This window comes from Leuciscus leuciscus (genome assembly GCF_965113295.1).
Source record: "Leuciscus leuciscus genome assembly, chromosome: 1".
Lineage (NCBI taxonomy): Eukaryota > Metazoa > Chordata > Actinopteri > Cypriniformes > Leuciscidae > Leuciscus > Leuciscus leuciscus.
Genome location: NC_138725.1, coordinates 75,240,744 through 75,266,791, shown reverse-complemented (window position 1 = coordinate 75,266,791; position 26,048 = coordinate 75,240,744). Strand labels below are relative to the sequence as shown.

The 26,048-nt window shown below is 38.7% G+C and overlaps 1 protein-coding gene across 1 annotated transcript in view; it reads right to left on the bottom strand.

The window, feature by feature from the left end:
• LOC309510629 (uncharacterized protein) overlaps nt 1–26,048 on the bottom strand; it is a 96,847-nt gene that overhangs the window by 6,704 nt on the left and 64,095 nt on the right. The gene's annotated exons all lie outside the window — the stretch shown is intronic.

The window sequence follows — 26,048 nt, the reverse complement described above, 5'->3', positions numbered from 1 at the left end:
TGTAGACATTTTACTTATGGCCAATTATCATTTGTAAAGTGAACCTAATTGGTAAGTTAATAAACTTTATGTTAAGCACATGTTGTTGGACTAACAAAAGCACCATTCCTTTTTCTAATGATCCACCATTGCCAGAGGTGTAAAGTCCAGGTTCAGAAAGTAAAAGTCCTCCTCAGTATTTTGTTCCAATCACCTGGATTTGCTAATTCAGCAGGAGAGAGAACTAATTAGTGTAATCAGCTGACTGAGTTCATGGGTGGAATAAACATATGGCAGGACTTCTACTTTCTGACCCCTGGACTATACACCTCCGCTGAAAGCAGACTACTCTCCTCACTGTACTTCATGCAATGGTCAGAGGTGGAAAGTCCAGGTTCAGAAAGTAAAAGTCACCTGGATTTGTTCATTCACTGTGATTCTACAGAATAATATCCAGATTTATAAATATTATTCAAATTATTTCTTAAAAGTTGTTCTGATATATAAAAAGCAATTACTTCTTTAAGGCACACACAGATATCAAGCATCAGTGTATGAATCTCAACAATGGTGACAAACAGAATATTCAATTAGGAAAAGGAAATTACTAAGAAAATTCAGATCATAATTTATTCATACCGCAATGCATGATGGGAGCCATGAATGAGTTTTGATTGGTGGCAGCCACTGCAACATGCTTTATTATTGTCACCATTGTTGAGAATCACAGGCTGATTATTGATGTCTGTGTCCAAATAAAATACTTTTTGAAAGTATTTTGATCAGAACAACTTTTAAGAAATCTTTTTGATTATATTGAAAATGCTCAAAATAGTACACTGTAGAATCACAGGCTGCTGTAATAAACAAGGTAAACCTAACTCTCTAAATGAGTTTTGTGATTCAAGTCAAATGATGATTATGTCAAAACATTACCAACACCACCTGGGGTCTGTACCATGAAGGTAGCTGAACAAACTCGGGGTTACAGGATTAGTTTTGAGTTGACAAAACCAAACCGATGCAATCAGGCTTTATTGGTACCATGATGCAGCTCATAAACTTTCTCTGTCAACTCAGGCTTTGATCCTTAAGCTATGATTACTCCACGCGCGCGTGCACATAAAAAAGTGACGTCGACACTGAACAACCAATCGCGGGTAGAGCGAGAGCGATATATTTTTCCGCGGAGGAGCAAGAGATAATCATTCAGAATTACGATGAATTTAAATATGTATTTCAAGCTCGAAACAATACGGTCTCTGCTGCCAAAGCAAGAGAAGACTGTTGGAGAAAGATTGCTGATTGTTAATGTGTAAGTTAAACAAATACGTTCTATATTTATGTAAAATTATGTTTATATGTATGTGTAGCCTAGGGCTGGGCGATATATCGCACGATATTGTTATGCGCATCTCGTCAGTAAAGCCGGTTCCTTGATTAGTAGTAAATCGCCTGCTTTCAGATGGAGCGGCATTTACTACACAGCAAAAACTCCAGTGTTAAATTAACACTCAAGAGTGTTAAAGTTAATGAGATAATTAAGTGATTAATTTAGTGATGATTGAGCATTATTGAAGACACCTGATGTTAACAAGCAGAATCACTGAAGGAGAAAATCACAAATTGTAAGCCACCGTTATGGCGATCAGTGTTTGCTTTAGTTGGGCTCTTGATCCCTTATACATTCACTCTAAATTTTGCTTGTCTGCTGTTATTGATTTATAACAGTCAAATGAACAAAGAAAAGTATGATCTGATAGTGTTGGTTATGTTTTGACATAATCATGCTGTGATTTGAAAAATGAAACTTATTGAGATAGTTTGATTTACCTTGTTAGCAGCAGCTTTGTGATTCTACAGCATATGATTATCAGTATATTTCTTATAACCCATAATATTTAATAAACATTGTTCTGATCAAAGTACTTTCAAATAATTTTTTTAGAAACACAGACATCAATAATCAGCCTGTGAATCTCAACAATGGTGACAATAATAAAGCATGTTGCAGTGGCTGCCACCAATCACAACTCATTAATGGCTCCCATCCCATCATTGCGGTATGAATAAATTATGATCTGAATTGCCTATGTAATTTACTTTTCATAATTGAATATTCTGCTTGTCACCATTGTTGAGATGCATATACTGAATTTTGATGTCTGTGTGTGCCTAAAAGAAAGGTTTTTTTTTTAAACAACTTTTAAGAAATCCTTTATATTACATCTAAATTTCTGGGTATTTATGCAGAATCACAGTTATTCTGTGGTCAATAACATCAATTTAAGTCAGAAATAATCAAATAAGGAGTTCAGTGAACAAGCTCAAATGATGATTGTCATAATATAACCAACACCATCAGATCACTTTATTCTTTGTTCATCTGGCAGTTATAACTCAGATACAATAGCCAAACAAAATCTAAAGTACACATAAAAGGGTCAAGAGTACGTGGCCGAGAGAGCTCAACGCGCTGCAACTGAAGAAAACACATGCAAATAGAAAAACACCTGCAAATGAAAGAAGACATCTTCATCAGTTTCACAACACGTGTGCTCCAAATACTCACAACACAACCAAATACAGAAACGCGCTGCAAAAGTTCACAACACAAACAAATACAGAAACGCTCTGCAAAAGTTCACAACACAATACAGAAACGCGCTGCAAAAGTTCCCAACACAAACAAATACAGAAACGCGCTGCAAAAGTTCCCAACACAAACAAATACAGAAACGCGCTGCAAAAGTTCACAACACAAACAAATACAGAAACGCTCTGCAAAAGTTCACAACACAATACAGAAACGCGCTGCAAAAGTTCCCAACACAAACAAATACAGAAACGCGCTGCAAAAGTTCCCAACACAACCAAATACAGAAACGCTCTGCAAAAGTTCACAACACAATACAGAAACGCGCTGCAAAAGTTCACAACACAAACAAATACAGAAACGCTCTGCAAAAGTTCACAACACAATACAGAAACGCGCTGCAAAAGTTCCCAACACAAACAAATACAGAAACGCGCTGCAAAAGTTCACAACACAATACAGAAACGCGCTGCAAAAGTTCCCAACACAAACAAATACAGAAACGCTCTGCAAAAGTTCACAACACAATACAGAAACGCGCTGCAAAAGTTCCCAACACAAACAAATACAGAAACGCTCTGCAAAAGTTCACAACACAATACAGAAACGCGCTGCAAAAGTTCCCAACACAAACAAATACAGAAACGCTCTGCAAAAGTTCACAACACAATACAGAAACGCGCTGCAAAAGTTCCCAACACAAACAAATACAGAAACGCGCTGCAAAAGTTCCCAACACAACCAAATACAGAAACGCTCTGCAAAAGTTCACAACACAATACAGAAACGCGCTGCAAAAGTTCACAACACAAACAAATACAGAAACGCTCTGCAAAAGTTCACAACACAATACAGAAACGCGCTGCAAAAGTTCACAACACAAACAAATACAGAAACGCGCTGCAAAAGTTCACAACACAAACAAATACAGAAACGCTCTGCAAAAGTTCACAACACAATACAGAAACGCGCTGCAAAAGTTCACAACACAAACAAATACAGAAACGCTCTGCAAAAGTTCACAACACAATACAGAAACGCGCTGCAAAAGTTCACAACACAAACAAATACAGAAACGCGCTGCAAAAGTTCACAACACAAACAAATACAGAAACGCTCTGCAAAAGTTCACAACACAAACAAATACAGAAACGCGCTGCAAAAGTTCACAACACAAACAAATACAGAAACGCTCTGCAAAAGTTCACAACACAATACAGAAACGCGCTGCAAAAGTTCACAACACAAACAAATACAGAAACGCGCTGCAAAAGTTCCCAACACAAATAAATACAGAAACGCTCTGCAAATAGAACAGAACACAACTGAAATGTTTCCGGGGAACCCAATAAGTGACGGACCCGGCTGGGACGTGCTTACAGCTATTATTTATTATTTAATTTTTTTGCAAAACATACAGAGATGACACGTTTATGACATACAACTTTGTATACAATATACAAAATGTATTTACAATATGTTCAATGTCATAAGAATACTAAAAAGAACAATGAGCTGAAGACTAAAATAAATGAATAAATAAATAAATAAAAGATAGAGAAAAAGAACATGAGGGAAAGACATTAATCTATACATCAGTTACATTGTACACATTTTGTCATGTTATGTTAAAATAAGTTTCATAAGAAATGTTAGAATGCAGCTAGGGTCCAAATATGAGACGGCAAATTTTAAAGTTGAGACACTCACACACAGATATAACGCATATTTTAAAAACTTTGTTGTATAAAATGTATATTTATTTGCAACAGTTATGTTAACAGCAATAATACTATATTTCTGGTAAGAACAGCTATAATTCAGCTGATGGACACGCGCTGCGTTGTCATGGGAACATCCCAGGTGAAAATAATGAGGAAATTACGTTGTCTTTCATTGCTCCCTTCATCAACATAATGGCACACAAGTGCCCCGCTCCCTCCAAAGTGCCCAATTCAAGGGCTCTGCCGTCTGCCCTTTTAAGAGAGTAGGGCATAGGTAAAGCTCACGAGCAATAAGCAAGTCCCAGCCGTCCGTCCGTCACTTATTGGGTTCCCCGGAAACATTTCCGTTGTGTTCTGTCCTATTTGCAGCGCGTTTCTGTATTTGGTTGTGTTGTGAGTATTTGGAGCACACATGTGTTGTGAAACTGATGAAGATGTTTTCTTAATTTGCGGGTGTTTTTTCTATTTGCATGTGTTTTCTTCAGTTGCAGTGTGTTGAGCTCTCTCGGCGATATGTCTCAGCTTGTCAGTTAACTACGGCTCTGTGCATAGACAGTATAAGAAATGGACAGAGTCATCTCATTGGAACTCAATTGAGGCAAGTGAAGCCCGTTTTCAGCGATTTTTTAGGACTTCCGTTCCTGACGCGCAGACTCAAACTGAGCTTGACGACGTAGATGTGACGTGAGCAACCCGTCTGTCTTCTAGTGGCTGTGGCATGAGAAATCTGAATTATTCCCTTCCGGATCTTGCAGAGACGGAGAGTGTGAGTAGGAGGTGTCCACGAGCTAGGAGCAGGAGAAACTTTTGCTAGGTATTCTGATTAATTATTTTGTCATTTTGCCTCCACGTCTCCCCGATTGCCCGCGAGCTTCTCCTCCCGTCAATACGGTAATCTCTCTACTGTGCGACAGAGAGTCGTGTGGTTATGACACAATCGTTAGCCTACTTTTACAAAAACTGTTTTTACGTGGCCATAACGTAAGCTACAAGGTAATGGAGCATTTTATACATTGTCGTGTTTCTTTAGAAATAAATAATGGACAAATGGAGTCTTTAAACGCCTCAGATGTAAAGTTATTCGCTGTCAAAGTGACGCCAAAATGAATGGGAGTCAATGGGATGCTAACAGCAGGTGAAGTTCTGCTACAAGATGGTGGCACGCGGCCGGCTTCAACTTCCGGTCGACTTCCTTCCCGCTTGGCTCTGTGTAGTAAATGCCGCTTCATCTGAAAGCAGGTGATGGTGATTTATTACTAATCAAGGAACCGGCTTTACTGACGAGATGCACATAACAATATCGTGCGATATATCGCCCAGCCCTAGTGTAGCCTATGTGTAATATAGCCTATTTTTATAATGTATAAAAAATGTGCATGTAGGCCTATGTACTAAGAAAGATTAATATTCATTGATTTTTTTTAGATGCAACCCCAACTCCAAATGTTCTTGGCAGCAGATAAAGTCAAAATATACAAATAAAGAGTTAAATAAAGAGTTAAACAGACAGAAATAAAGAGTTCAATTCAGAATACACTGGTGGAGGAGTTGGCTCCGAGTAGGCAATAAGGGATGGCCGATTATGGATGTGATTACAGGTGCTGTACAATCTGACCCTGGTGCTGGCTCCTCTAAGCAAGGAACACTGGGTACGTGTGCAATACATTACTACTTTTTAAAGTTTTAAATATGGCTGACTGTATGTTCTGCATTAGAGGGAAATACAGTGTCCCTGTTGAAGCCAGCACACACACACACGGTCTCCCACACAGAGGTCAGTATGCAGCAGACAGAACACCAAACATAACCTGCTTTACAACAGTTATGCTTTACTTTGGCCTATTTTTTTTATTAGGGTGGAGGAAATGGTGAAGACACTCTGTCTGTGTGTTCTCAGACAGTTGCTGATGTGAATGCACTGGGCTTTTTATTATGGCAAACATTTGAATGTGTGGCATAAAGGGACTGGCCCTTACACATCTCTTTTATTGTAGGATTTTACACAACCTGCCCCAGAAACTGAGGCCTCTACCTCAATACCTCAGGCTTCAGAAGAAATGTGTAAGGATTTAAAACCCTTGACATAAATTACAGTCAGTCCTGTGTTTGTAGGAAGTCAAGGAACTTTTTGTGATTTGATGAGCCTCCAGAAAACTTGTAATGATCATGTTTGTGGTGGAATTATGTTTCAGGTGGAAACAGATTCACACTCTTATAAAGAAAATGACACAACCTGTGTTAAATTTTGACACATGTGTGGGTGAGCTCCAGGACTACTAGTTTTGTGTTAATTTTAACTCATTCATTGTGTAAGTCATTTTAACACACAAATTGTGTCATTATAAAAAATAAAGCGAAAGGGCCAGATGCAACAATATTAACCGTTTAATCAATAGTCGAGTACAGAATGCATGTGCACACAAAGTACAACACAATGTTTCAAGCTCAATGACTGGACAGACTCACTGTACTGGACATTATTCAGTTATTCACACTTCAACCTCTAACTGATAATGCTGCTTTTGACAAAAGTTCATGAAGAGATAACAGTTAACAGAGTTTGTACTTTGAATTTAATTAAAATGTAGCAACTTACAAAATATTGTATATAAATAACTTGTATTTACACTGGCCTGTTTGTTTGAGAACATAGCAAACACTGCATACCATTCACAGTGATGGTGAGTGTCAGCACTCAAAATGATGAGTTGAAAACAACACAACCTGTACAAAGAGATGTTAAAAATGACACATGTTGTGTAGATTTTAACACATGTAGTGTGTGTGCTGTTGGACAACACATGTTGTGTAGATTTTAACACATGTAGTGTGTGTGCTCAGGGACAACACATGTTGTGTCAAATTTAACACACAACCTGTGTCGATTCTTAACACATCTCTGTGTTTACCTTTAACACAACTAATGTGTTATTCCTCTTACACAGAAGTGTGTTGAAACCTTTTACACACTAATGTGTTATAGTTACACAACTTGTGTCAGATATGTGTCACATGTGACTGTAGTCGGTGTGTATTTGCCAGAGTTACTTCCTGTGGTTTTACAACTGAGTGTTTGGATGAACACTTAAATGTATTGTTAACTTGTGTTTATGGAGTCCAGTGATGTTTAATAAAGAGTTTGTTTGAACATTTGGATGGTTTAGACATCATGAATCTACATAGACAAGCTCTTATTGAGAATTAACTGAGTTTTAGATGTTGATGTTTTATTGAAGTCACCAGAATCGTGATTAATGGCTCCTTTATTTGAGCTCTTGACCCTTTACTTTTTTCTTTGTTTTTCTCTGGCTGCTTTAACTGTATTTTAATAAAATACATTTGTTATAGCGAGTGAAAATATGACCAGATGTTTCTTGATGATGTTGTAATCAACAAGTGCTGATCTGATCAAGTTTATGAGTATATGGATGGTGCACATTTAATTCATTTATGTGCTGTTAGTTATCTTAATCTTGTGATACTACATCATGCTATCCAGCAGTGCAGAATAAAAAAATAAATGTTATCTGAAAATTTAAATCTATATCAGAAACTAGTCAAACACAGATATCAAGAATCAGCGTATGATTCTCAACAATGGTGACAAACGAAAAGCTTCATGCAGCAATGCATGCTGGGAGTCATGGATGAGATTTGCACTATGGTGGCACCCAGCATGCATCATCTCTTTTTAGAGTGTTTCCAGAGTTACATTTTAACACACATTGTGTGTTAAAAATCTACACAACATGTGTCAAAATGCCATCAACACATCTTGGGCCCTATTTTAACTAACTCACTTAGCTGGATTTGATTGTTGGCGATTTGGCATGATCTTGGATTGTTTGGTTCTTCGACGCTCATCCTGGACTTGCTGTCATAGCAACAGGTGCGCAAACTTAAACCTGCTCGGGAGCAGGCTTATTTCATGTTAACAGGATTAGATCCCGGCTTCACAAGCGGAGCTGATACGGGAAGTCCAGCGCAGCGCGATAGTGCACTTTCTTTCTGAGATATATATTTTTTCTCGTGATTCGTGAGATTGTCGTTTTTTGTCGCTTTTATGTTTAAAAAACAGTTTTAGTTTTTTTTTTGTGGCATTTCCAAGCCACTTAAGACCCAATGTTGTAGGCTAAAGCAGTTTTTTTTTTTTTTTTTGGCTATCATATTTTTTTTATGAAGATCATACAATCATGACCATGCCGATTACAGATATGTCACTCAGGCTTCACTAACGTGATTGGTACCATAGACTACAGGCTACCATAGACTGCCATCAAGGCCTCAATGAAGGGGATTATGTGAACAGAAAGGGGATTCACAATGTAAATGTGCAGCCCAGTTACTATTGTGATTCTTAATAATCCAGATTAGTAATATTATATCAAATAAAAAAAAGGCAGTTGACTAAAATCTTCCATATCACAAATGTGAAAGCAAAATGGCCAGGATCTGTGCATGACTTAAAAATTTTCAGAGATTCCACAATTAAATATCAAGCTCACTGTATTACATACACTTATGCTGATCCTAACAGAACTGCATTTCTTCATAGGTGATTATGACATGTTCCTGCCTGCAGACAGGTGTTTATGACCCCATTCCCTGACCCAAACCAGTTACAATGCAGCTCTAGCCAGGACAAGGGCACACAATGAAATTAACTTTGGCTAACTAAACGGAAGATTTCAGTGTCTTAAAAGTCTGAGGGTTGCACACCTGACAGGGCCTGTGACATTGTTGCATGTGCCATATTACACAACATTGCCAAAAAAACACACTTTTCATTAAATGTTTAATAAAATACAAATATGCTTAGTTCCTTGAGTTTTATTTCAATTGTTCTTTGTAAAGAAAAGCCAGTGGTCAAGTGTCTGCAACAAGAGATATTAGACACATGCCTCATGCAACAAATAAAAAGGAAAAGTTGGCTATACACTGCCCACCTGTAGGCCTATGTCTCCTCTCTCTGTGCAGACTCTTCTGTAGGCCTTTCTGTAGATGTGGAATCCTGACACTTATATTGCAGCCATAAAGCATACAAGTATAAATTAAGTAAAGTTATTAATGCACTTGCAGGCTAGTTCCTCCATATGACAGTTATCTGAGAGGGTTTATTCACTGTCCAGTGCAATGATAAACACAGAGTTGGAGCAGCCAGAGAAATACTAATGTTCAAAAGTAAAGGGTCAAGAGCAGCCCAAGTAAAGCAAACACTGACCACCATAATGGTGACATGAAACGAAACATTCCATAAAACATTACCATCTAAACTTCTGTTAAATCTGAATAAGACCGTGTGTAGATGTATGACAGAAATAAAGTCAAACTGGTAAAAATAATATGTGCAATAATGTCTCGAAGTCAGTAGTTCTTGTATTTCTCTTTTTTCTGTTCTTGTTTCTCTTTCCTTCAGTGAGTCTGCTTGTTATCATCAGGTGTCACCACTAATGGCCAATCATCACTTAATTAATCTCTTAATTATCTCATTAACTTCAACACTGCTTCAGTGTTAACTTAATTATCTCATTAACTTCAACACTGCTTCAGTGTTAATTTTAACACTATGTAGAGTGGGACCATATGTACTCTGAGCAGTGTTGATTTAACACTGGGTTTTTTGCTGTGTTGAGTTTGGACTCATTTTATTGTAAGCATCTGCTGTAAATAATGATGTGTCATTTTCCACAATCGGAGCATGTTTCATGAAGTTTCTAAAATTCCATCATCCATATATGGTTTACACATGGGTCTCTTGAAGGGCTTCTTTTAGAAAAACCTAGCTCAAGTTTAGTAAAACGCCTGAAACAATTATGCTTGCTGTATTCTACTAATTGAGACCTTTAAAATTACATATGACACAGGACTATCTGAGCTGTATGATGTATTTGACATATTGCTGAATGTAGTACAATAAAGTAGTTTATAAATTATGAATTTGTTTTTTTCTATTTATCAGCAAATAACTCAGCACTACTTAGGAGTTCATCAAATTGGCTACATTCATTGTAAATTTCAGACTCTAAGCTTTCAAATTACACCTATTTTAAGTTGATCAAGGTAATAGTTTTGAAAAATATTATGATTATTTATTTCGCAGCTAGGTGGCGCCTGCGGGGGAACACTCAGTTTTAGAGTGATAACTCAGCTCTCGTTAGGAGTTGATCAAAGTGATTAGATGAATTAAATTGCATTGGTCTCTCCCATTCACTTTCAATGGCCCATTGAAACAATGGCCCACAATGGCCCTCAATGGCCCAGTGGAACACCACAAGTGTAACTCTGTGCCATATTGTACAAAATAAAAGATTTTCAAAACAAAATTCCTGGTGAAAAATTAAAGTAGACTAGTGTGATCAACAGTGCCAATTTTCTTCAGATTTTATTTTATTTTTCCAAAAATTATTCAAAAATATTTTTTTTTTACTCAAAAAATGAGATGCCTACTCTCAGATAAATGAGGCCCACGATTAATCAGATGCAAATGGAAATACAAAACCAGTCCTAATTGAAAGAGAACAAGTTGACAAAAAGATTGAATCCAAGATTGGGTGAAAATATGGTATAATGAGTGATTTATAAGCTATTTTTTATAGGCGGGTCATTTTGACCCGGGAAGACCACAAGTGTAACAAGGTAACAAAACCCCCCCTAAAAAAGTAAGAAAATTTTCAAAAAACATTTGAGAAGTAGTTATACCCTTTGGGAACAAAGTCACTAAGTTTCAGTCCAATGCAATAACATTAACTAGTATTTTTGGGAAAAAGAAAATCTTCTCCGGGTCAAAATGACCCGAAGACAACATGAGGATTAATTCCGAATACAGGTGATTCAGAATTTGTAGGTGACATATTAAAGCACGCATGTTGATTAGTTTTGTGTTATTCTATAGTGTGATTCTCTAGTGTGTAGTTTTGAATTCTAAGTGGGTATTTTAAGAATGATACACTATATTTGTCTTGTACTCTACCTCCCGCCAGACCATAACATTTTATGGTCCTAACGGAATGTCAGCAAGCCAGGAATCTCACTGAGATTCTGGCAGAAGAGCAGAATTAACGTGTTTATCCTAGATATTTTATATGTATAACCACTGAAGAAATATGTAAACCTGAATGTAATTTCCCCTTTTCATGATTGTTCTTCTATGTGAATGTGGTTTTGTATTCTTGTAAACCTTAATGGAATAATGCTCTAGAGGTGCACACTGTGGTGAGATCATGGATGTGTCATGTTGGTCTTTCTAAAGTCCAATCTTCAATTCCGACTTGTCAATGTACATCATATGTTGGGTTAGTTTAACCTTTAAGCTTATTTTTACAGAATAAGAATCCATCTCAACGTGTACCTTCGAAACATATCTAATTCGGTATCCACGTAAAGCTCTCATTGTACTGAAACCAAATATATGCATCAGGATCTGATAAAATGTATTATAGGCCTACTATTTTTACCATCGTTATAGAGTATAACTCATCAAATAATAACGCTGCCATAAAACATGCAAATTAAACTGGGAACTAAGACAAATAAAGTTTCTTCCCGCTCGGAATGTCACGTTCCAATTGGCCCGACACTCCACAGGAGGAGTTTGTCGCATCCTAGAAAAAGCGAAACACACTCTGTGTTCGCTCTCTTGTTCCTTAGTCTTGTCATCCTTGTACTCGTCTCGTCTTCTCTTTGTTTTGTTTTACTTAAACTTTGTTTTGTTTTAGTCGTAACTCCGACTTCTTGTTTTAATAGCCTAGCGTTCATTCACTTACACCTCTAAGTGAAACGAACTTAAATCAAGTCTTAGCAGCTTACACGCGAACCGTTTGAATCTCCCACCACTGCGCGCGCTCAGGAAGAATCCAGAGAACGTTTCAAACGGACACGCAAACATCGGCTCCTCGCCGTCCCATCTCAGCCACAAGGTTTTCAATGCAAGTATTTTTGATCTCTTACCAAGATTTGAATGCGTATTACATTTCCCTGCTTAAGGTGGTTTTGATACTCTGCTGGTTCTCAAAGGCTGTACATTGTGATTTGTTTACTATTCTGCAATCTGCTGTTTTTCCTTTCTGTTTATTTTACTCTCATTTTACTGTCCCATATATTCTTCGTTATATGTAGTTGTAACATTATCTTTATAATCGCATTTTATTAAAACTGATTATATACACTGTAAACCCAGATTTTGTTTCTAATTAAACTTACGAGTAATCATTACTTATTCTTTTATGTTTAGTAAAAACCTGCTATCATTACTAAACAACATTAGTTGTTTGTACTATTTAGCTGAAAGATTCATTGCACTAATCATGTCAAGCTGAGATAACTCGCTATGTTAAGCTTCTGTAAGGGAGGGGTGTGGCCTATTTAAACAGGTGACAGTGCGCAGAGTGCGTCATTTAAAGTTTGAACTGAAGAGTCGAACATTACCAGCTTAACTTATTACTAAACAGACTGACTTTATTTCTGTCAGACGTCTACAAAAGATCTTGTTGAGAATCAACAGAGGTTTAGATGTTGATTATTTATGGTTTCATTTGTAGTCACCATGATGGTGAAAGGTGTTGGCTTTAGTTGGGCTCTTGCCTTTGATATTTAAAAATTATATTTTTTCAGGCTGCTTTAACTGTGAGTTTAAAAGGCTCAATAGGTATAGCAAAAAGCCAAGAGTAAAGTTATCAATTGACTATAACTGCCTATTGATGCTGTTATCAATAGAGATTATAAGTCACTAAAGTCAGTAGTATTTTACTCTTCCTGTGATTTTACAGTAGAAAATCCAGCGGAATTGTATATGAAACTCAACAATGATGACACTTGCAATGCATGCTGGGTACCCAATAGTAAACCTATTATCCTAAACCATGTAAATACAACATAACATGTTTAGTTTCAGCTTGTGTAAAAGGTTAGGGTTATATGTTAATACAACTCAACATGTTTAGTTTCAGCTTGTGTAAAAGGATAGGATTATATGTTAATACAACTCAACATGTTTAGTTTCTGCTTGTGTAAAAACTAAAGTGGTATAAGGCAACGGGTTTCCTCGCAATTTGTGAGTAAAGTCAACTAATTCGGGTTAAGAGTGTACTCTTAATTGTTTCTGTTTTGCTGCTCACGAAACAAAGCCTCTTAAATGTGTTCGATCTTATAGCAACAAGCTCGATAAATTTGTGAGTGTCCTACAAGTTAATAATCTCGTGAACAAGATAATTATTCTCTGTGCACAAGAGAATAATTTTTCTTGAGAGTTTATAAGAATATCTCTCCTTGATAGTTGATAAGAACATCGCATAACCCGTTTGGCGGACAAACGGATTATTTGATGTGATATACTTTTAGTAAGCATTCACAAATTCAAATTATAAGCCCTTCTGTATATTCCTAATTATAATTCGTTGTGATTGATTGTTTATATACAGAGATCCATGGGATCCATTACCTTTTGGGTAATTTTAAATTGTGTAAGTGATAGCCAGTATATGATTAGTTATTGATTTATTAATAATTCATAAATTAAAATTAGTAAAGCAACAACTGTACATTCCCCTCATATTTGAGCTGGTGTTCTTACAAATGTTACAATGTGATTTTGGTTCAATATTATGTTTACACTCTCAGAAAATGAAACACAACAACTATAACAACTGGAAATAAAAGAAGACAATAAATCTCTCAAGATCTCAGCAGAAGTTCTTTGTGACAAAGAACACAGTTTCTTTGTGACAGAGGTTTAGATGTTTTATTGAAAATGTCACCATTATCGTCATCAGTGTGTAATTTAGTTGGGGAGTTTGACTCCCGGCTTTTATTTGAGTTTGGGATCTTGGCAACAGTGTGTACTACTACAGGCGCCGTCCCTTTTGCTGGTGACTCGGCCACCTGTGTGCAGAGTGTTTGTTCATTGTGTTTTATGTATTTTTAAAGAACTTTTTTAATTATTGGATGCTTATTTTTAAACTGGACTGAATTCGGACGACGTTACTATGGCGATATTAAATATTCGCAAGTTGTTTTGCCTTCTCTGGCTATGGGGAATAGTGTTTTGGAGAGATACTCAAACACTGGGCCCGCAGGATGGAAGTGAACCCGGGCTAGGACTGTCCTTTATCACCTATAGCCGGCTGGAGCTCTTGGGGTTGCGGGTCTCAGCTTCTGGTGGATTTGTTCCTGACTTCGACCTGTCGGAAATCACCTTAAAGACCAGGAAGAGAGGCCGCAGAGGAGGAGTTCGAGTTAGGAACAGTCGGCGGAGATATAAAGCGGTGTTACCCGCAGTGATAATGGGGAACGTCCACTCGTTGGTAAATAAAGTGGATGAATTGTCTGCTCTTGTGTGCTACGATCGCCTTTTTCCACAGAGCAGCCTACTGTGCTTTACGGAGACTTGGTTGTCCAATAAGATACCAGAGTCTCATGTTAAAATGGAAGGATTTTCACTCCTCAGACTGGATAGAGACCCGGAGAGGACTGGTAAAAAACTAGGAGGAGGTGTTTGCCTCTATGTGAACGATCAGTGGTGCCATCCTACACAGCAAAAACTCCAGTGTTAAATTAACACTCCTGGGAGTGTATATGAGTCCACACTCAAGAGTGTAAAGTGTTAAAATATGAGTGTTAAATTAACACTCAATAGTGTTAAAGTTAATGAGCTAATTAAGTGATTAGTTTAGTGATGATTGATCACTATTGAAGACACCTGATGTTAACAAGCAGAATCACTGAAGGAGAAAATCACAAATTGTAAGTTACCATTATGGTGATCAGTGTTTGCTTTAGTCGGGCTCTTGACCCTTATACATTTACTTTAAATTTTGTTTGGCTGTTGTATCTGAGTTATAACTGCCAGATGAACAAAGAAAAAAAGTGATCTGATGGTGTTGGTTATATTATGACAATCATCATTTGAAAATGATCACTGAACTCATTAAGATCCTTATTTCTGACTTAGATTTATGTTGTTGATTACAGCATAACTGTGAATCTGCATAAATATCCAGAATTTTAGATATAATACAAAGGATTTCTTAAAAGTTGTTTTGAAAAAAAAAAAAAAATCTTTCTTTTAGGCACACACTTTACATAGACAATTCAGATCATGATTTATTCATACCGCAATGCATGATGGGAGCCATTAATGAGTTGTGATTGGTGGCAGCGACTGCAACATGCTTTATTATTGTCACCATTGTTGAGATTCACAAGGCTGATTATTGATGTCTGTGTTTCTAAATAAATTCATTTGAAAGTCTTTTGATCAGAACAATGATTATGAAATATTTTTGGATTATATGAAAAATACTGAAAATCATGTGCTGTAGAATCACAGAGCTGCTGTAACTAACAAGTTAAGCCATCTCAATAAGTTTTGTTTTACGGATCACAACATGATTATGTCAAAACATAACCAACACCATCAGATCACATTGTCTCTTTGTCCATCTGACTGTTAGAAATCAATAACAGCAGACAAGCAAAATTTAAAGTAAACATATAAGTGTCAAGAGTCCAACTAAAGCAAACACCGATCACCTTAATGGTAACTTACAATTAGTGATTTCCTCCTTCAGTGATTCTGCTTGTTAACATCAGGTGTCTTCAATAATGCTCAATCATCACTAAACTAATCACTTAATTATCTCATTAACTTTAACACTCTTGAGTGTTAATTTAACACTCATATTTGAACACTTTACACTTTTGAGTGTGGACTCATATACACTCCCAGGAGTGTTAATTTAACACTGGAGTTTTTGCTGTGTAGCCATGTTAAGGTGAAAGAGAAAATTTGTGACCAGAACATTGAACTGCTTGCGGTAAGTTGCCGACCTTATTACTTGCCCAGATAACTTTCTCATGTTATTGTACAAGTGGTCTATATTCCTCCATCGGGAAATGGAAGGCTGGCCACGGAAACAATTTAGAGAGTTACCTATGATATGCAACGCGCTTCCCCGGATGCATTGGTTATAGTAAATGAGGATTTTAACCACAGTACTCTCTCTGCTACCTTACCCTCCTTTAAGCAAATGGTGACATGTCCTACTAGGGATGTAAAATCATTGACCTATTCTACACGAACGTTAAGGAGAGTTATGGTGCAAAGAGGCTCCCACCACTGGGGCAATCTGATCATAATTTAATATCCTTGACATCCAGATACTCCCCTGCAATCCGAAATCAGCCCATTGGCTATAAGACTGTGTGTGTGTGGTCAGATGACGCCTGTGAAAGGTTAAAGGGGGGGTGAAACACTCAGTTTCAGTCAATCTCATGTTAATCTTGAGTACCTATAGAGTAGTATTGCATCCTTCATATCTCCAAAAAGTCTTTATTTTTATTATATTTATAAAAGAAAGATAGGCTGTACCGAGTCTTTCCGGAAAAAAACGAGTGGCTGGAGGCGTGCCGTGTGGGCGGAGCTAAAGAATCACGAGCATACATACAGAACGCGTTTTTGCTTAGAAAAACGTAAGATGGGCAGTGAAATGGGGGAAAAACACGAGGTCTCGAGAGTTTTTTAAAAGTAGAAATGATTTTAACTTGAGCGCAGTGTTTTTAGAACACCATGTCATGCGCGAGTTTTACAACATTTGTATGTGTTTACTCGTGGTTTATGAGGACATGAGTTGGTTTATGGATTATTGTATGTGACTTAGCAGTAGCAAGCGGAACAGTTTTGCACATCAGACTAGTATTTTCATAGAAAAACAATGGAATAGTAGCGCATTTCAATGAAGAAGCGTGCTTTGTGTGAACGGCCCCTAGGTTTATTATGAAATAATTCATTTATTTCAACATATTTTCACACTCTTTGTGTATTGTTGTCTGGAGTGGTTTTACAATAAACAAACAGACACCTACAGTGGCCAGCTAAACAAATGCATTTAAACACACACACACACACACACACACACACCATACATCGCATGCTCCATAGATACATTAACTATATGTGATCATGTTGTTTACTTGTTGTGCTTACGCGCCGATAGCTAACAACACACAGACATTTGAAGCAGTTTTACTCACCGCCTGTGGTTCCAACGCACAACCGTGAACCTTTATCGTTGGGACTGCTTCATCCTTAAGCATTAGACGATCTGCAAATCCGGCAAATACTTCCCTAAAGCCGAGCACAGCGCTTTGATGGGCGTACTGCTTTTCGCTCTCTCGCTCTGGTCTACGGGTGCGTGTGTGCCCTTCCGGGAGAAGTGCCCTTAGGACCCGTATAAGGAAATTCCGCCCCATCTGACGTCACACAGGCCCATACTCTAAAAAAAACTTTCCGAAACTTGTGACAAACCGGAAGGAGTATTTTTGGCACAGAAATACTCCATCAAACGTACAACTTAATTTTTGAAACTTTGTCCATGTTTAGCATGGGAATCCAACTCTTTAACAGTGTAAAAAACTCAGTATGCATGAAATAGCATTTCACCACCCCCTTTGCACAAAAGGAACTGAAGAGAGTTATTAAACAGAGTAAAGATAAATATAAGGAAAGAGTTGAAGAACAAATGTGATGCGATCTGGGAAAACCCACCACATGGTGAAATTTTACCTATTACAGGTTTTGATATCATATGGATGCTGGTATCAAGCCCTTTCCAAATCTGTTTTTATTTTTATCATAGCTTGTTGGTAGCAGAAGTTATGTTTATCTGAAGTCGGACGATCTCTATGATTTTCTGGAACGGAATTTTGAGAAAAACAGGTTTAAATAACTGTCACCGTTGAGACGCGTCCATCTCGCGATTGTTATGAAACTGCGTGACATTATAGTTTAAACAGGATTGGCGCGAAATGCGCACTATACACATTCACTGTACATGTATGTGGTTTATTTTAAAGGTATCTTTGTAGTGTTACGAGACGGACAGGTGTATGGGATATACGGCGATTGTTTTGTTTTTTTCACCTCTGCCGGGCGTTAATGGTCGCATAGAATGCATTAGAGAAAGAGAGTATTTTCAGCTTGACACTATAAATCGCTGTTTTTCTGCACTAAACAAGGGAATTTTGCCAAGATATTTTCAGAGATAAGAGAAAAGATGTTATAGAATAATAATTTCATGGAAAAAAAATTTGACAAAAAAACTGACATTCAAACTATTTTGGAATTTACTGAAAACGGCCCAGCGCGACATCCGACGGGTTTTCCCAGATCGCATCACAAATGTCTAATTGTAACCTTTGGAATGGTTTGAAATCTCTTGCTGGTTATGGAGCCAAATATAACAGTGCTTGCTGGTCAGGACTGAATGTAAATGAGGTAAATACGTTTTTTTGCAAGGTTTGATGACTTTGATTTCTCTGCCTCTCATGATATGATTTTAGAATCTCTTGTACAGAGTGATAATGTGGACTGTAGTCCAGCAATTGTTATTAATGAAAATGATGTTCGTCTGCAGTTAAGGTGTCTTAAGACCAACAGAGCAGCAGGCCCTGATGGTATTCACCCACGTTGAAAGTCTGTGCTGATCAGTTGTGCTCAGTTTTTCACTCAATTTTTTCTTTGTCCTTGTCTTTGTAACGACTGGGCTATTGAATCATTCGTTCATTTGGTCTGAATTAACAAATTCAGACTCTCTGTTTTCTAAGCACATCTCTTCCAAACACATTCTCTGCAAAGCTTACTAAAGCTTTTAACCTCCTGACTCCCAAATACAAATCATACGCCGGCTCCAGCTAGTCTGCAACAAATGGTCTTTCGCGACACTGTATGGCACCCTGGAGTATTACCAGAACATGACACCATCTCCTAGCTTTGCAATGCTTAAAAGAATTTCAAACCCCCTATCTCTCAGCCGGAGAGATAACGAAACTTTCTATAGACATTCCCTACACACAAATATTTCTTTACACTCATCATGTAAGTCATTACTAAGATGTATTTGATAGGTTTGTGCGTTGCATAACTGGTTAGCCCTGATTCTGATTTGTAACTTGGAAGTGTTTCTCCTAAGTAATGTTCTCAAATAGAAACATGGTCTTGTAACCTGACCCCCCTGCTATAGGATAACACTTTACAACACCCCCGGGAGACTGAGGAGTCATCCCACACACACACACACACACACACACACACACACACACACACACACACACACACACACACACACACACACACACACACACACATACACACACACACACACACACACACACACACACACACACACACACACACACACACACACACACACACACACACACACACACACACACACACACACACACACACACACACACACACAAACATCCTTTGTGTTTAACTTAGGATAGAAATATCCTTTTAATGTATGTAACTCAGACTTGTATCTGACCTTCCTGTATGCATATTTGATTAGTGTTGTTTTGATCATATAGTTATGATCTTCGAGTGTTTGGCTCTGAAATGTATTTTTGAAGAATGTTTCTCCCAGTGGACCCATAACCCGATCCCATAACCCGATCTCATTGGCTAGGTCATAAACTTTATGACTCCCAAGCTGCAGCTCATCCAGCTGCTCTGCAAGAGAGATAACGGGGAGCCAACATTCCAACGCACACACATACACAAACTTTGAATATTAAACTTAGAATATAAGCATGTCATATTTCATATACTCCTGTGTGTTTCCCAGTTTATATTCACTCCGTTTATGACGTTTATTTGAAGGAACGAACCTTAAAATGCTTGTAATATGCATCTTATGTAATTTTGTATTCCTATGTATTGTATTCCTATCTTCATATGACGTGTGTGATATCGTTGAAATTCTCTCAATCTAATGGAGTTGAATTCCGATAGCAGAATGCAGTAATGTATATTATTTTACAATTTTCATATTTCTGGAAGCCGAACGGTTCAAATCGCATCTCCTCATGACTCATTCAAGTGGGCGTGTCGAACAAGACAAAGAAAAATCTTCCCGCCCGAGATGCTCTAAGATGATTGGTCCGCGTACACAGAGTAGGCGTGAACCCATCTTCTCCATAAGAGACTGACACCAAAGTTTCTCAGTGGAGCACTTTTACGAACCCTCTTCGTCAGCGAGAAGATCCATGGCTCCCTTTCAGGGAGCGTTCTCCGTTTCTCTTTTTCTTTAAGTCTTTTCTTTATTTTCGTCCGGCAACTTCCACTCAAAAAAAAAAGACTCTTTTGAAATTCCCGCGACCGCGCTCAACAGAAGAGATGGAAGTGCAAGCTCCTCTTCCTCTTCGGCAAAACTTCGGGAAACACCAGCTTCGGAGGCGCACCTCCGCGTCACTCCCGACCTTTCTTTTCTTTTCTTTACTAAGTTTTATTTTCATATTCGCCTCTCCCTCCACAAGGGAGATGAACTCTGAATTGTTTCTTTGGTAACTTCACGTTCGGTGAACCTTTAAATCTTCCCGCGAGTCTGCTCGCCCCAGAAGACACGAGAGAACACGCCCAGAAGAACGACACACTCGCCTTCTTTCCTCAGCAACAAAGAGAACCATTTTGCAAGATAAGTTTATTGAACTTTTAATGTAATCTGAGTCCTTGTTGTCTCTCTCAAAGGTTACCTTGTCTGTGATTTTTGCCTAACTGTGATCTCTCTCTGATCGCACACGTTGCTTTCACTTTCGCTCGCTCATCCTCTCTCCCTCTCTCTCATTCTCTCTCACCTCTCTCATCGTCTGATCTCTCTAATTATCTCACCCTCTGTTAATTCGTGTTCGTAATGTTTTTCGTTTTGTTTGTGTAAGGTGTATATACATATATTCTGTGTGAATCGTAGTATGTATTCCTTAGTTTTGCAATTATTAAAATCCAATATATCCTCGATTGATTCTGTCTGTCTGCTCATATTACAAAGTCAATGATTTGTTGATCCTAGCTACAAGCTTTACGATTTGTTACTTTTCTGTAACCTAAATTTTATAAGGACAGGAGAATAGTTTCACGGCCAGAAACTGTTCTTCCTGAAATTATAAGAAGTGATAACTTTATTGAGAAGTTGATAAGTTAATCTTACGGCGTTTGCTGGACAAACAACTGTTTGATAATTACATTAATTTCCATTAAGGGTTATCTCATATAATCGATCTGAAATAAGACCATTGATATATGAATGAGGAATTATAATTCGTTGTGATTGATTATTCATATACAATCGATCTATTTATCTTCGATAATTTAATGTAACTGTAATATGCAATATATTAATCATATTCATGATTAATTATTAAAATTCCCTACATATAATTTGAGCTAATACTCATGTACGTACCCAGTGCGGCTACAGTATGGTGGAGGAAAATGTGGGGTATTTCAAACTTTGTTTATGAGCAAGTCAGTTTCAATCTGTTTATATGGTTATTAATAATTTTTGGGCACGCGCGTTATGAAATTATGAAATTGTGAGTCGCGAAAAACGCGAACTCACTCCTAACTGACTGAGGCAAAAGGCCGATTTCAGTCAGCACATTCTAACAGATATGCCTAAACATTTTTTATCACTGTTAAGTGCTAAAGTAAACTGCAGTTCATAATATTACATTCGTCCCTGTAAAGACGAAGCAAACTCTTTGCAGCTGGTACATGTTAATATTATATAAACCGCCTACTAAGACGAAGAAATCTCTTTTTAGTGCGAGACGTAAATCTGAAGTGAGCGAGATTCCTCTTTCAGTAGTAGAAGGCCTCGTAATTACATTGTATCGTTATAGAATTCGTGGTTAACCACAGTGATATTCAAAAATAAACGGTACAACTCCTGGTCGAAAAATTGGCTTAGCTACCCAATTGTAAACCAACACATTTAAATCATAAGTGCTATTGTGATTAATGTGCATGGGAGTGCAACAGACGAAAATTCCTGTTGTTTCACATTTGCGTGTTTTTGCAGCGAAGAAATCCTGCCTCACGCTCTTGTGCAATATAGCACCGCAAAGGTCCTAAAACCTTTGTCTGTTTGTTTATTTGTGATTTGTTGCAGAAAATCAGCGCGTGACGTGAGCTGAAAGCTCTTAGCTTTTTGAATCACATTGAAAATTGGTTGTAATTCCGCTGACTAAACGCCAGAGGGCGTCCTTTAAGTGTTTTGCAATCCCCAATTACGCCTGCCTTCTGACGTCATCTTGCGTGAGCACAATTACGCCATCTCGTGGCCGTTTCAGATAATGCTCTCTTTCTGCTTTGTCTCACTGTCCCTGTGACTAGTGAATTTGTGATCTAAACTCTCAAATAATTATTTGCATTTACAGCTTGCATTTACAGCTTCTAAGTCGGCTTATTGAGCTCTCTTCATCCTCTTTTCAATTCTGTTTCGAATTGTTTCATTTATTTTCTACTTTTCTCTTTTGATTATTTTATAATTATTAATGATACTTCACTGTTACCATTAATTATTATGGGATATTATTCTGAGTTCTCCTTTTACATTTTCTTTACATGCTCATTTAAATTTGATTTAAACTACTTTGAATTTTAAATTTAAATTGAGTTGTCTATTCAGCCACTGATATCCACTTGGAGGAAACAGCGCCATCGTGTGGCCTTGTGGATACTAAGTCGGAATCACTCCTTTCCTCCTTCCACTCTCTTGAAGTATGCATTTATATCGTCTTTCTCTCCTGATTATTTTTATAAATAGGACTGATACTTTAGTGTATCTGGATTATTATAGGATATCATTCTGATTTTTACATTTCCTTACATGCTTATTTTAAATTTTAATTTAAACAAGTTTTGAATTTTTAATTTGAATTAAGTTTTCTGTTCACCAGGTTAAGCACAGAGAGGGAGCACGCCCCCTTGTGGTGAAAAACCAGCTACTGCGGCCTGCTTCTTCTCCCGTGTTTCAATCCTGTCCCTTTCTATTTTGATTTTTAATTTTTTATTTTTTTTATTTTTTTTCTCTCTTTTGGGTTAGGTCATTTTGATAATTAACATTATCATAATCTCCTTTTGTTTATTATTATTTAGTAAAACCTTTGACTCTTATTGCCACATAAATAATTAATCCATTTGGTTTAAACAAACAAGCCTTAATCCACTTTAAGTTTCACTTGTTTATCCTTTGTGTATTTATAGGTGGCATTCACCAGAGCACTGTGGTGAGTTGCAGCAATCTCTGAGTGGTAACCCGCAAGCGAGGTTGCCCGACCGACGTTACTGACGCTGGCCGTGCGTGAGTTTCGGACACTTCCAAATCCCGTGCCATCGTTGCGGCACGCAACTGCGACATCAGCAATTTGGCACCCCAAAGGTCAACCACGCCAGCCGATACACACAAAGCAATTTTGGGACAATAAACCCGAAATTGGGGCCTAAAAGTGGGCCACTCCTCGGAGAGTTCCGGGGCGAAAACCCAATTTTGCCGAATTGTCTGGCCGGGGACACCTTGGTGTTGCCAGGTTGTGTTTTAAAGTCGCAAGTTGTTTGAGAGGGCGCAGCGAGGTACAGGGAGAAAACGAAGTTGCCCGAGAACACTGCGGTCAAGTGTTGGGAACCGTCGGAGGGGTTGACTGAGCTACGGGTCCCACCAGAGTGGCTTCAATTCACCGCAGGTAAACTAAATTTAGCAAAACCCATTGCACTTACTATAAGCCACAGAATATTAGATATTCCCCCGGGTATATTCTAGATGTTTGACCCACCTTTATCTCTTCTCCAAACCCACACCATCTTCCTAGGTTTCCTACCCCGATAGCCCCACTCACCCGTTGGCCCTATCTTAAAAACCCTAGCAGCAGGCTTAGGCCTCCTTATTCCCCCTAACACATACCGTGTTATTATTGTTTTATCTCATTTTAAGTGTTTTGTTTCACTTTGATCTTTTCTATCCTTTGTTCTGTTGTGATTTGTTTCTTTCATTTCACATAGAGACAGTAACCTGTGAGAGCCACCAAGGAAGCTAAATAGTAGAGTGACAACCAGCAGCCGGTGTCATCACGTGACCCGCCAGGCTACTGCCTGTCAAATCTACATTTCAGGTCCTTTGTCGACCCAAGTAATTGGAACTGTCTAACTGTCTGCATCAATTAGCCCCAAAATTCTCATAAACGGCATAGCCGTATGAGTATAGCTCGTTAACCGTAGAACGAACTTGCATTGGTCTCTTTGTGTGTGTGCTGTGTTTCTCTCACCTGCAGTGAGCCAGGATGTCCCGTTCATCCAGTCCAGCAGTCCACGGGGGCAACCTCTCGACATGGTTGAAAGCAATGACAACCCCCTTCCTGCCCAAGGACGCCAGTGACCTGCAGCATCTGAGCCAAACGCAGCTGGACACTGAGCTTGACAAGCTGATGACCCAGGATCCGACCCAGAGCTACAACTACAAAGAACTCGCCAGGATCCTTGGGAACTTAACTCACATTCTCGTCGCCCAGGCGAGGCTCAGCGAACGGAGCAACATTGACCTGGAGCAGCAAGCAGCAGCACTAAAGCTTCAAGTGAAAGAGGCCCAGAAGGACCTGCAGAAACACGATCTCAAATATGAACTTGACATTGTTCACAGAGAGCTGAAACATTCTTATAGACTGCAAAGTAACCGGGAAGGGGAAACGCACATCACAGAGTTTCCCCCGACCCGCTGGTCCGCACCTTTCAGCCAAGAACCCAGAGCTGAAAAGGGGGGTGAAAGCCCACGGCTCAATCACCAGCCAGCTTCCAAGAACACCTGTCAGCACCGAAGGGGGGGAGAGCCCTTCCAGAGAATACATGCCACTAAACCCTGCATGGCTCCCCGAGAACTTGACAAGCTAGCTCGAAACATCCCTACGTTCAATCCAGATCCTGCAGGGCATGACGTTCACGCTTATCTAAAGGACATTGACTTTCACTTGCAAACTGTCGCCAACTTGACAGCTTGGGACAATTTGTATCTGTTAAGAATCACGTCCAGTCGTGATGTGCGTAGTTTTCTAGACCGCTAACCAGAGACTGTCAAAGCAGACTACCAACAGCTAAGACAAGCTTTGATTCATGAATTTGCTGATCCAGAATCAGACGAAGGGTTTATCAACGTTACGAACCTCAAACAGGGCCGACTTGAAAACCCACAAGCTTACTACAGTCATCTACGAAAAGCCTTTTTTGGATCACGCAACGAACCAGGTATGGAACAGGATGTCAACTTTAAAACTCTGTTCCTCCGAAACCTTCATCACAGTTTGAGTTTTCATATCGGACTCTCAGCGTGTCCGAGTAGCATGTCTACACAACAGTTAAGAGACTTAGCCCATAAAGCTTACACCAAGCAAAAGACTATTTCTGAACAGACTGTGGATCTCCACCGTCCAGGACACCAAGCCCCGACAGCCGGCAGTGGAACCACTCTCGACACGACACTGGTAAGCTCAATCCTGAGCCCACATCAGAAAAACACTGTGCAGCCACGTCTGAAACAGCAGAGATCCTGAGGGTGCTGAAAGAGCTTCTTTACAGGAGAACTCGCAAGGAAGACAAGACAGACGAGCCAGACATCTTATGTCTAAGCATAAGGACTGAAACCAACACCCTGTCTAACTGCCATGTGACTGAGCCACGCACCCCGAACACTGCTCGTAATCCACAGACCACAGAGCTAACTGTCAGTTCACAAGGTGACAGCATCACCCAAGCTCCACAGCTGACAGCTGCACACCCTGAACGAGACAGCACACTTCCTCACAACAGGTTCCACAATTATTTATAATAATATAATATAGAAAATGCTGTTTTGGCTATCTGCACCCGCAGCGAGCTACACGAGACCGGTCCTAACCACCCAGCGACTGTTACACCTGCCTCGATGCCA